Source organism: Lepidochelys kempii, chromosome 20, assembly GCF_965140265.1.
Source record: "Lepidochelys kempii isolate rLepKem1 chromosome 20, rLepKem1.hap2, whole genome shotgun sequence".
Lineage (NCBI taxonomy): Eukaryota > Metazoa > Chordata > Testudines > Cheloniidae > Lepidochelys > Lepidochelys kempii.
Genome location: NC_133275.1, coordinates 21,734,638 through 21,746,611, shown reverse-complemented (window position 1 = coordinate 21,746,611; position 11,974 = coordinate 21,734,638).

Sequence of the window (11,974 nt, the reverse complement as noted above, 5' to 3'; positions counted from 1 at the left end):
ACCAATCTTCCAGGACTGAGGTGTACAAGCATTATCAGACACCAGGAGGAAGGTCCTATGGCGAGGATAAAGAAGGTGTTGGGAGGAGGCCATGGGGAAGTAGCCCAGGGAGTTGTAGCTGTCACACAGCTGTTCCAGGAGGCACTCTAGACAGCTGCATGCCACAGGGCCCTGGGCTGGAACCCGGAGTAGAGGGCGGGCCCGGGTTCCCCCCCAAATCCTCCCAACTCCTGGTCAGACACAGGAGGAGTCGACCTGGACTGTGGGTTCAGAAAAACAGCCAAGCTGAGGGCTGCCATGAAGCTCCAAGGCGAGCAAATCCGCCAAGAAGCGCAAGACCCACCAAGGTAGAGGCGGAACTTTGTCACACCTGTTATGCTTTTGGCCTTCACAATTCCCTTTGTGAGTTTTAAACCCGCTGCCTAATAATTTCCTTGGACAACGCCTGGTTCTTGCAGTGGGGTAAATAACACTTCCCTAGTCACTTCCTCATGATGTCACAGCGCTCTATCATAACCCCCCTAAATGTCTCTTTTCCAAGCTGAACAGTGCAAGTCTTTCCAATCTGTCCTCATACAGAAGTTGTTCCAGCTCCCTAATAATTTTCATTGCCCTTCTCTGCATCTTTTCCAATTCTAATATATCCTTTTAGAGATGGGGCACTCAGAATTGCATGCAGTATTCAAGGTGTGGTCGTACCATGGCTCTAAATAGAGGCACAATGATATTTTCTGTTTCATCATCTAGCCCTTTCCTAGTGGTTCCTAACCTTCTCTTGGCTTTTGCGACGGCCGCTGCACATTGAGTGGATGTTTTCAGAGAACTCTCCACGATGACGCCAAGATCCGTTTCTTGCGTAGTAACAGCTAGTTTACACCCCATCCGTTTGTGTGTGTAGAGGGGATTATGTTTGCCAATGTGCATTACTTGCCACTTGTCACCACTGAATGTCATCTGCCATCTTGTTGCCCAGTCACCCAGTTTCCTGGGATCCTTTTGTATCCCTTTGCCGTCAGCTTTGGCTAGCTTGAATAGTTTTGTATTCTCTTCACATTTTGCCACCTCACTGTTCACCCACTATACTCACACCAGGAAATACTGTGTGATGCTGCCCCTGGGAATCACTTCCCTTGGGGGCCGATTGGGAGCTCCATGGCTAGGGACATTTGCCTAACCCATATGGCCATACCCTGTCTCCCTGCAGTGGTGGGACACCAGAGAGATGTTTATGAGACTGCTACTGCAGTGCCTCTTTTAGCTCAGGTCGTAGCAACTCACCCCAGAGGTCCAGGGTTCAATCCCTGATCCCGACAACCCAGCCGGTTATGCCATATTTAAAACTAGCCTGGGGAGAATAGTCCTGCTCTGGGACGATGGACCAGATGGGACCTAACAGAGCTGTTCCCTCTTTGACACTGTGACTCACTCAGGGTCACCACCGCCCGACGCAGGAGGCAGGGTGATGGGGCGGGGCCCTGACATTGCCCACGCAGGCTGCACCACAGGAGAGCCTGAGTCACCGCATGTATAAGACACCCTCTTACGGGGCAGGAAGCCCAGTTGGACCTAACAGCAGAGCACACGGGGCACCCACCCAGCCCGCTACCCTTGGCCCCAGAGAGGAAGACGCCTGCATGACTGAGAGATCCGAGGGGGCCCAGAGCAGATGCCCAACCAGGCTGGAGAACCTCAGCGGGACCAGGAGGACCCAGGAACATGGGCTGGGGGTCTGTCCCCTCCCTGCAGTGAGACATGCCAGCTCCTTTGCTGGCTAATGAGGAACCTGCTGCTCCATGTGTTTCTCATTCTCTAGGGGTGGCAGTCGGGTTCCCGCCCTTTTTGCTCCTTCGTGGTGCTGGAAGAAAGTTCAAAAAGCAGTTTGTTTTTTTTCTCTTTTCAAAAACAGATCAGAAATGGGGGTCTCACCTACCCTGCCATCCATGGATGCCCCGGGGGTGACTGGGGAGCTGGCAGGACTGACAGCATCACACCCTGTGCAGGGGAAACCTCACTGCCTGGCAGGGGACATGATTATTTGCCGACAAAGTTTTAGAACCTATTTGATCCAACATCGGCTCCCATTTACACCAGTGTAAATCCTGAGTCACACTAATGCCTTCACTCTAGATTTACACTGGTGTAACTGGGAGCAGAGTTTGACCCTTCAGCTTCATCCTTTTCATTTTTGCGGGTGCCCATTTAATTCAAATGCCTGAGACACAGCAGGGAGAAAAGCTCTTTTAGCTAAAGATGCTACACACCGATCCCTGCCCCTTTAATTATTGTCAGGCTTGATCCAAAGTGCGTCCTGCTCAGTGCTGGGGAAGGGTAAGAGCCAGGGTGTGGTCAGAACAGGGTTATCAGTGCCATTTCCCCCCTTTTCAGATCCCCCCTCTCATGAACCGGTCACCCCTGAGCCCCACCCTAGTCATCATGGCCACCAAATTGCGCCCAACAGTGTGGGTCCAGCATGAGCCAGGAGCTCGAGATGTTCTGGTGAAGCCTGGGGACTTTGTGAGACCAGGTCGCTTTTGCAACATGATCTGAAGAGCTAGAGATTACTATGGGGTGCAGGGATCTGAGGTGGCATCACCTCCTCCCCAAATCCTGTTCTTTCCTGCCCCAAGGAGGCAAGAGCCCACCCCCCCTTGCGTAGAGCCCAGATGGGCCATGGAGAGCCCTCCACACACACACACTGTCCCCCCGAGCGCTGCAGTTCGGTCAAACTGACCCCCAAGGAGGTGTTCTCTGGGCTTTTATCGTACGTTCCTGGTCTTCCTCTCCTTAATGTCCCAGGCTGAGAACAGGGACAGAACCCACATGGGTGTCGGCAGGGGATGAGCACCCAGCTGGGATGGGGTGCTGCAGGATACCCCTCCGGTTTAGGGGTGCAGGGCTCTGGGGGAGGATCAGGCTCTAGATGAGCCATGGGATTAGGGGGCAGGAGAGTCTCGCTCTGGGTTCAGGAGTGCAGGGCGGTGGGGAGCTATCACAGCCCACCAGCAGCCAGGCCTAATGGTCAGAGCCAGGGTGCTCAGGAACCAGAGGTGGGAGTCAAGCCAAGGATCAGAGCCACAGTCAGAGTCAGGAATAGAGCCTGGAGCTGGAGTCAGTAGCCAGAGGATCTGAAACAGGGCAGGAGGGAAGGGACCGGACTGGACCCAGGAGGCAGGTACAACATGGCAGCCAGCCAGGGATCCACTCTGATGCTCCCACCACCACCTCCTCGCTTAAATAGCGCCTGGGAGCCAATGGGAGAGGCCGGAGGCCACCGCCAATGGGGAGCCTCGTGGGCGGTGCCTAGGTGCGCGAGGGTCCCGGTGGCGGCCCAAAGAGCCAGAACTGTAGCGGGGGGGCGGGGTGAGTGAAGGGGGCGGGCTTGGCGGGAGACACAGCGCTTGGGGCCAGCTGAGGAATCACCTGGGCGGGATCGGGGGCCGGGGCTGCTTCCCCCCCGCCCCGTGCTACAAACAGGCAAAGCCTCCCCAGCTGGTCCCGCCTCCTCCCCCCCATCACGTGATTCCCCCAGGGGGCAAGAAGCCATTGGGATTGCGGGAAGTGGGGGCATGTGGTGGGCTCGCCTCCTGCCGCGCGCAGAGCTCAGGGGCCAGGCTGCTGGAGCCGGGCCCAGCCGGGGTCCCTGCGGGGTCCAGGCTCGGGGGCCCGGCCACGGGCCGAGAACAGCCCCAGGGGCCGCTGCGCGGGTCGCTGGCTCCAGCGTCGCCCGGCCTGTTCCACAGCAGCAATTTGGTGAGCGGGGGCTGGTGCTGCGGGGCCTGGCGCGCCGCCCTGGGCCCCCCGCGGGCCCTGCCCCTAAGGCGGGAAGAGACGATGAGCCCAGGGGACCCTTGCGGGGGGGGCTGTTGTCTCGCGCTCCCCTCTCACTTCCACACCCATCAGTTGCAGCAAAGATTTTTCTCTTCAGGAGGAGCCTTTCTAAGCAACAATCCATCTTTTTCTTGTTCTACAGAAGCATTGCTCTGTGGAGCCACAACAAACTCCCTCTGTGTTTTAGTTACATCCAGAATCACCTCTGGCACATTAAGAGGATTTTCACATAACCCCCTTTAAGGCAAGCTGCTAAACTCCAGGTGTGACAGGTTTGGTCACAGAAACCCCCTTAAGACAGTCACAAGATGTGCTGGGATACCACTGAGAACATACGCCCCTGCCAGAGAAGGCTTTCCTCTACTCTTGTCTTGCTGAGTAAGACACTCCAGTCAATTACAGCACAGAGCAAGAGGTTGGGCCACGCCCCACTGCAGTTCACTGAATCTGAGATCCACTCAGCTCAGGGGCTTCTTCGTTAACAGAGACTTTCCCAGCACCCAGTATTCAGTCTTTCTGGGCGCCTAAACCCCACATGTCTGCCCTCTATAACACTGATAGAGAGATGTGCATAGCAGTTTGCTCCCCCAAGTGTTAGTCACTAACTCTGGGTTCAGTAATAAGCAAAAGTGATTTTATTAGTACATTAAGAAACTGCATACAGGTAAATCTCACCCTTAGAGATACTCTAATAAGCTTCTTTCACAGACTGGACTCCTTCCTAGTCTGAGCTCAGCAATCACTCACACCCCTAAACTTACTGTCCTCTGTTCCAGTCTCTTTCAGGCATCTCTTAAGCCAGCTGAAGACAAAATGGAGAGGCTTCCAGGGCCTTTTATATTCTCTCCCTTGTGGGCAGAAACCCCTTTGTTTTCCTGTGCAGTCACAGCAACAAGATGGAGTTTGTAGCCACCTGGGCAAGTCACACATCCATGAATGATTCAGCTTTTTGCAGGCCGACACCATTGTTTACATGTTAGTTTGAACGTTCCCAGGAAAGCTCAGATGTGGATTGGCGTCTCCCAAAGTCCATTGTCAGCTAAGTGTTTCTTGATAGGACTATTCTCAGTAAGTGCCCATTCTCAAGAAGCTGACCAAATGCTTCACTAAGGCTACTTAGAATCAAACATATTGAGATACAAGTATGTCATAAATATAATGGGAAAGGTAACGACCTTTATGTATGCAGTAACATAAAATGCCTCCTGGCCAGAGGTCCAGAATCACTTCACCTGAAAGGGGTTAAGAAGCTCAGATAACCTGGTTGGCACCTGACCAAAAGGACCAAAACGAAAGAAGATACTTTCAAATCTGGAGGGAGGAGGGAGAGCACTTTTGTTTGTGCTCTCTTTGGTTGCTCCCTCTCTGGAAAAAGAGAGAGACCAAGCAGGTAAACCATCTCCTAAAAAGATATCTGAAATGATACATCTAAAATTACTTGAAAACTAGGGAAGTTTGGGTTTTTTTAAGGACACTTTTTGTTTCTTTTTTTTTAGCTGAGAGCAGCTGGAGTTCTTTTTCTTTGCCTGTGGGCAGAGTAGTTAAGTTCCTGCAAGGGAATTCACAAGCTGGGTTTCTGGGTTTTTTTTCTTTCCAGCTCTAGGCTAAGTGCAGGAAGGCTAGGATGACAGAAAGTGAGGTCCAAAAGAAACTAGAATTAGCCAGATTTGAAGCTGAAGAGAGACAGAAAGAACATGAAAGACAAATGGCCTTAAAGTGCTTGGAGTTGGAAGCAGAGGAAGGGAAAGAGGCGAAACGCTTGGAGGCAGAAGTGAAACGCTTGGATACGGAGTTAGAGCTGAAGCGCTTAGAGCTGGGAAGGGCTAAACTGGGTCTAGCAGATAACCCTAACAGTCCTTCTCCAGGTACTGCTCCCCATTCCAAAAAAATCCCCACCCACAAGGTGGCAGCTGAAATGCCTAAGGAACATATGAACAGCTATGAACTTTTTTTAAAAAAGGCCAGAATTCGGATGGGGCTAACACCCAAGAAGGCCCGTCGGCGGTTCAAAGCCCTAAGGTGGAAACCGGACGTGGTATTTTCCCGGCACGCCGACCACGTTGTGAAAAATTGGGATGCCTGGATATTAGGAGCAAGCGTGAAGTTTCAGGAAGATCTGTCTCTCCTAACACAAACAGAGCAGTTCTTAGAGGGTGTTCCTGAGGAAATAGAAAGGTACATCCTAGATTGGAAGCCCAAAACTGTAATCGAGGTTGGGGAGAGCGAAACCAAATGGGAGGAGGTGGCAGAAAAGAAAAAAGCTAGGAGGAGTTGGAGCAGATATCAGAAGGGGCAACCCAAAACAACACCCTACCACTGGGGGGCAGCCCAAGGCCCCACCTACATCCCAAGGAAAACCTCAAACACCTTATTGTCCCACCACACCAGTCTCCAGCAACTCACCTCACCCCAGTGACCAGTCAGTTTTAAATGTAATGAGCTGGGGCATGGGAAGGCCAACTGCCCCAAGAACCCCAACAAATTGCAGTTCATTACACCGAAATCACACCAAAGGTCCTCAGGCCCAAATGCCTCCCAGATACCCTCAGAGCGAAGGGAAAAGGTTATCTCATGGAGGGACACTGGAGCACAGGTGTCAGCTATCCACCAATCCCTAGTGGACCCCAAATTCATCAACCTAGAGGCCCAAGTGACGATTCAACCCTTCATGTCAAACTCTTTAAACTTGCCTACAGCCCAGTTGCCTATCCAGTACAAGGGCTGTTCAGGAATGTGGACTTTTGCAGACTATGATGATTATTCCATTCCCATGCTGCTGCGGGAAGACTTGGCCAACCATGTGAAGCTAGCCAAGAGGGTGGGAATGGTCACCTGCAGCCATGCTAAGCAAGCCTTCACACCTACCCCTGTTCCTGAGCCTTCTACCAGGGCCCCGTCTGTGTTACCAGAGACCCAGACTGAGGTGGTGGAACCAGACCCCCTGCCAACAACTGCAACAGCAACAGTGAATGCAGTCCCAGAGACCCAACCAGAACCAGTCCCAAAACCAGAATGGGCAGAGCCACCGGCACCAGAACCATTGCCAGCGCTGAATCCAATGTTGCAACCCTGTCTACAACCCCAACACCAGCTGGCACCCCTGAGCCTGCACTGGCAGCAGCAGATAACCCTACACAAGAGGCTCAGCCAGAGCCTGAAATACCCCATAGTGCACCAGCGGAGAGCGGTTCACCGTCAACAGAAACCGCCCCATCCCCTATATCGCTTCCAGAGGGACCAAGCCTAGGTCCACAATCCAGTGAAGAACTGGTGTCTCCAGCATCAAGGGAACAGTTCCAGGCCAAGCAGAAAGAAGATGAAAGCCTCTAGGGGCTTGGACGGCAGCATGGAGCAACCCACTGCCTCTCAACTCTTCTAATCAATCCCGGTTTGTTGCAGAAAGAGGACTTTTATACTAGTTGGAACAGTTGGTAGTTCCAACTAAGTACCAGGTAAAGCTCTTGAGCTTAGCCCACGATCATCCTAGTGGCCATGCTGGGGTGAACAGGACCAAAGACCATTTGGGGAGGTCCTTCCACTGCGAGGGAATGGGCAAGGACGTTTCTACCTATGTCCGGTCTTGTGAGGTGTGCCAAAGAGTGGGAAAATCCCAAGACCAGGTCAAAGCCCCTCTCCAGCCACTCCCCATCATTGAGGTCCCATTTCAGCGAGTAGCTATGGAAATTCTGGGTCCTTTGCCAAAAAAGACACCCAGAGGAAAGCAGTACATACTGACTTTCATGGATTTTGCCACCCGATGGCCAGAAGCAGTAGCTCTAAGCAACACCAGAGTTAAAAGTGTGTGCCAGGCATTAACAGACATTTTTGCCAGGGTAGGTTGGCCCTCCAACATCCTTACAGAGGCAGGAACTAATTTCCTGGCAAGAACCATGAAAAGCCTCTGGGAAACTCATGGGGTGAACCACTTGGTTGCCACCCCTTACCACCATCAAACAAATGTCTTGGTGGAGAAGTTTAATGGAACTTTGGGGGGCATGATACGTTAATTCGTAAATGAGCACTCCAATGATTGGGACCTAGTGTTGCAGCAGTTGCTCTTTGCCTACAGGGCTGTACCAGTTTAGGGTTTTCACCAGTTTAGGGTTTTCACCATTTGAATTTGTGTATGGCCGCGAGATTAAGGGGCCATTACAGTTGGTGAAGCAGCAATGGGAGGGGTTTACGCCTTCTCCAGGAACTCACATTCTGGACTTTGTAAACACCCTACAAAACACCCTCCAAACCTCTTTAGCCCTTGCTAAAGAAAACCTAAAAGATGCTCAGGAAGAGCAAAAGGCCTGGTATGATAAACATGCCAGAGAACATTCCTTTAAAGTAGGGGACCAGGTCATGGTCTTGAAGGCGCTCCAGGCCCATAAGATGGAAGCGTCATGGGAAGGGCCATTTACAGTCCAGGAGCGCCTGGGAGCTGTTAACTATCTCATAGCATCCCCCACCTCAAACCTAAAGCCTAAGGTGTACCATGTTAATTCTCTAAAGCCCTTTTATTCCAGAGAATTAAAGGTTTGTCAGTTTACAGCCCAGGGAGGAGATGACGCTGAGTGGCCTGAAGGCGTCTACTAGGAAGGAAAAAGTGATGGTGGCGTGGAAGAGGTGAACCTCTCAATGACCCTCAGATGTATGCAGCGCCAACAGATCAAGGAGCTGTGCACTAGCTTCACGCTGATGTTCTCAGCCACCCCAGGACTGACTGAACGGGCATACCACTCCATTGACACAGGTAATGCTCAACCAATTAGAGCCCAACCATACCAGATGTGTCATAAATATAAAGGGAAGGGTAAACCCCTTTGAAATCCCTCCTGGCCAGGGGAAAGCTCCTCTCACCTGTAAAGGGTTAAGAAGCTAAAGGTAACCTCGCTGGCACCTGACCAAAATGACCAATGAGGAAACAAGATACTTTCAAAAGCTGGGAGGAGGGAGAGAAACAAAGGGTCTGTGTGTCTGTCTGTATTCTGTCTTTGCCGGGGATAGACCAGGAATGGAGTCTTAGAACTTTTAGTAAGTAATCTAGCTAGGTATGTGTTAGATTATGATTTCTTTAAATGGCTGAGAAAAGAACTGTGCTGAATAGAATAACTATTTCTGTCTGTGTATCTTTTTTGTAACTTAAGGTTTTGCCTAGAAGGGTTCTCTATGTTTTGAATCTAATTACCCTGTAAGGTATCTACCATCCTGATTTTACAGGGGGGATTTCTTTATTTCTATTTACTTCTATTTTTATTAAAAGTCTTCTTGTAAGAAAACTGAATGCTTTTTCATTGTTCTCAGATCCAAGGGTTTGGGTCTGTGGTCACCTGTGCAAATTGGTGAGGCTTTTTATCCAACATTTCCCAGAAAAGGGGGGGTGCAAGTATTGGGAGGATTGTTCATTGTTCTTAAGATCCAAAGGTCTGGGTCTGTAGTCACCTAGGCAAATTGGTGAGGCTTTTTACCAAACCTTGTCCAGGAAGTGGGGTGCAAGGTTTTGGGAAGTATTTTGGGGGGAAAGACATGTCCAAACAGCTCTTCCCCAGTAACCAGTATTAGTTTGGTGGTGGTAGCGGCCAATCCAAGGACAAAGGGTGGAATATTTTGTACCTTGGGGAAGTTTTGACCTAAGCTGGTAAAGATAAGCTTAGGAGGTTTTTCATGCAGGTCCCCACATCTGTACCCTAGAGTTCAGAGTGGGGGAGGAACCTTGACAGGGTGTCTCCTCAAGCCAAAACTGCTACAGAATGGGAGATCCGGGACATGCTACAGATGGGTGTAATCTGCCCCTCTGGCAGTGCATGGGCATCTCCAGTGGTTCTAGTTCCCAAACCAGATGGGGAGATACCCTTTTGCGTGGACTACCGTAAGCTAAATGCTGTAACTCACCCAGATAACTATCCAATGCCACGCACAGATGAGCTATGAGAGAAACTGGGACGGGCCCAGTTCATCTCTAGCTTGGACTTAACCAAGGGGTACTGGCAGGTACCGCTGGATGAATCCGCCAAGGAAAGATCAGCCTTCACCACACATGTAGGGCTGTATGAATGGAATGTACTCCCTGTCGGGCTGCAAAATGCACCCGCCACTTTCCAAAAACTTGTAGAAAGTCTCCTAGCAGGATTGGGAGAATCTGCAGTCACCTACCTTGATGATGTGGCCATCTTTTCTGATTCATGGGCAGAACACCTGGAGCATCTGCAAAAACTCTTTGAGCGCATAAGGGTGGCAGGACTAACTGTTAAGGCTAAAAAGTGTCAAATAGGCCTAAACAGAGTGACTTACCTTGGACACCAGGTGGGTCAAGGAACTATCAGCCCCCTAAAGGTCAAAGTGACTGCCATCCAAAAGTGGCCTGTCCCAAAGACAAAGAAACAGGTCCAATCCTTCTTAGGCTTGGCCGGATATTACAGTCCATTTGTACCGCACTACAGCCAAATCGCCACCCCACTGACAGACCTAACCAAAAAGAAACAGCCAAATGCAATTCAGTGGACTGAAGAGTGTCAGAAGGCCTTTAACCAGCTTAAAGCAACACTCATGTCTGACCCTGTGCTAAGGGCCCCAGACTTTGACAAACCTTTCCTAGTAACCACAGATGTGTCTGAGCGTGGTGTGGGAGCAGTTTTAATGCAGGAAGGACCGGATCAAGAATTCTGTCCTGTCGTGTTTCTCAGCAAAAAACTGTCTGAGAGGGAAAGCCAATGGTCAATCAGCGAAAAGGAACGTTACACCATTGTGTACACTTTGGAAAAGCTATGCCCATACGTTTGGGGACGGCGTTTCCACCTGCAAACCGACCATGCTGCACTGAAGTGGCTTCATACCATCATGGACAATAACAAAAAACTCCTTCGATAGAGTTTAGCTCTCCAAGACTTTGATTTTGAAATACAACACATTTCAGGAGCTTCTAACAAAGTGGCTGATGCACTCTCCCGTGAAAGTTCTCCAGAATCAACTGGTTAAAATCATTCTTGAAATGTGGAAAATATTGTTAGGTTTTCTATAGTCAGCAGTATATCTAGAGGTGCATGTGTCTTATTAATTCTGTTTTCTCCTAGAGCTCCAGGAAGAAACCACAGCCAGTGTGGAGCAGGCTGTCCAGCACCATCTGTGATCTGGGGGGCGTGTCATAACTATACAGCTACGGGTAGCATAAAATCCCTCCTTACCTGTAAAGGGTTAAGAAGCTCAGATAACCTATTTGGCACCTGACCAGAAGGACCAGTGGGGAAAGAAGATACTTTCAAATCTGGGGGGCAGGGAAAGGCTTTGTTTGGTGCTCTGTGTGTGTTCTCCCCGGTGACAGAGGGAGAGACCAAGCAAGTAATCCAGCTCCCACTGAAATGTTACATCTAATATTACAGAAATAGTAAGTAATAGCAAGGAAATGCATTAGAGTATCTTTTAACTTGTGAATTGTCCCTGTGCTAAGAGGGAGGTTTATCCCTGTTGTTGTAACTTTAAAGTTTTGCCTGGAGGGGAAATCCTCCGTGTTTTTGAATCTTTTTGTTACCCTGTAAAGTTATCTTCCATCCTGATTTTACAGAGGTGATTCTTTTATCTTTTTTAAAAAAATCCTTCTTTTAAGAACCTGACTGATTTCTCTATTGTCCTAAGACCCAGGGGTTTGGGTCTGTGATCACTTTGTAACCGACTGGTTAGGATATTATTCTCAAGCCTCCCCAGGAAAGGGGGTGTAAGGGCTTGGGGGGATATACTGGGGAACTAGGAACTCCAAGTGACCCTTTCCCTGATTCTTTGTTAAATCACTTGGTGGTGGCAGTGTACCATCCAAGGGCAAAGAATTTGTGCCTTGGGGAAGTTTTAACCTAAGCTGGTAGAAATAAGCTTAGGGGGTCTTTCATGCAGGTCCCCACATCTGTACCCTAGAGTTCAGAGTGGGGAGGGAACTCTGACACGGCCCCTGCTCTGCTCCCAGGGCCAGACATGGGCACGCTGGTGGCTGCGGCTCTGAGACAACTGGAACAGCTGATTGGTGGCCCCTCCAAACAGCTCATCCGTGGTGCCTTTGGTGGCTCCGCTGCACAGCTGATCAGTGCCGCCACGGGATGCAGCCCACAAACCTTTCCAGTTCCGAAGATTCGGGGTTTTCCCTTCTGTTGGTAAACCATATGTTCAATTGCTC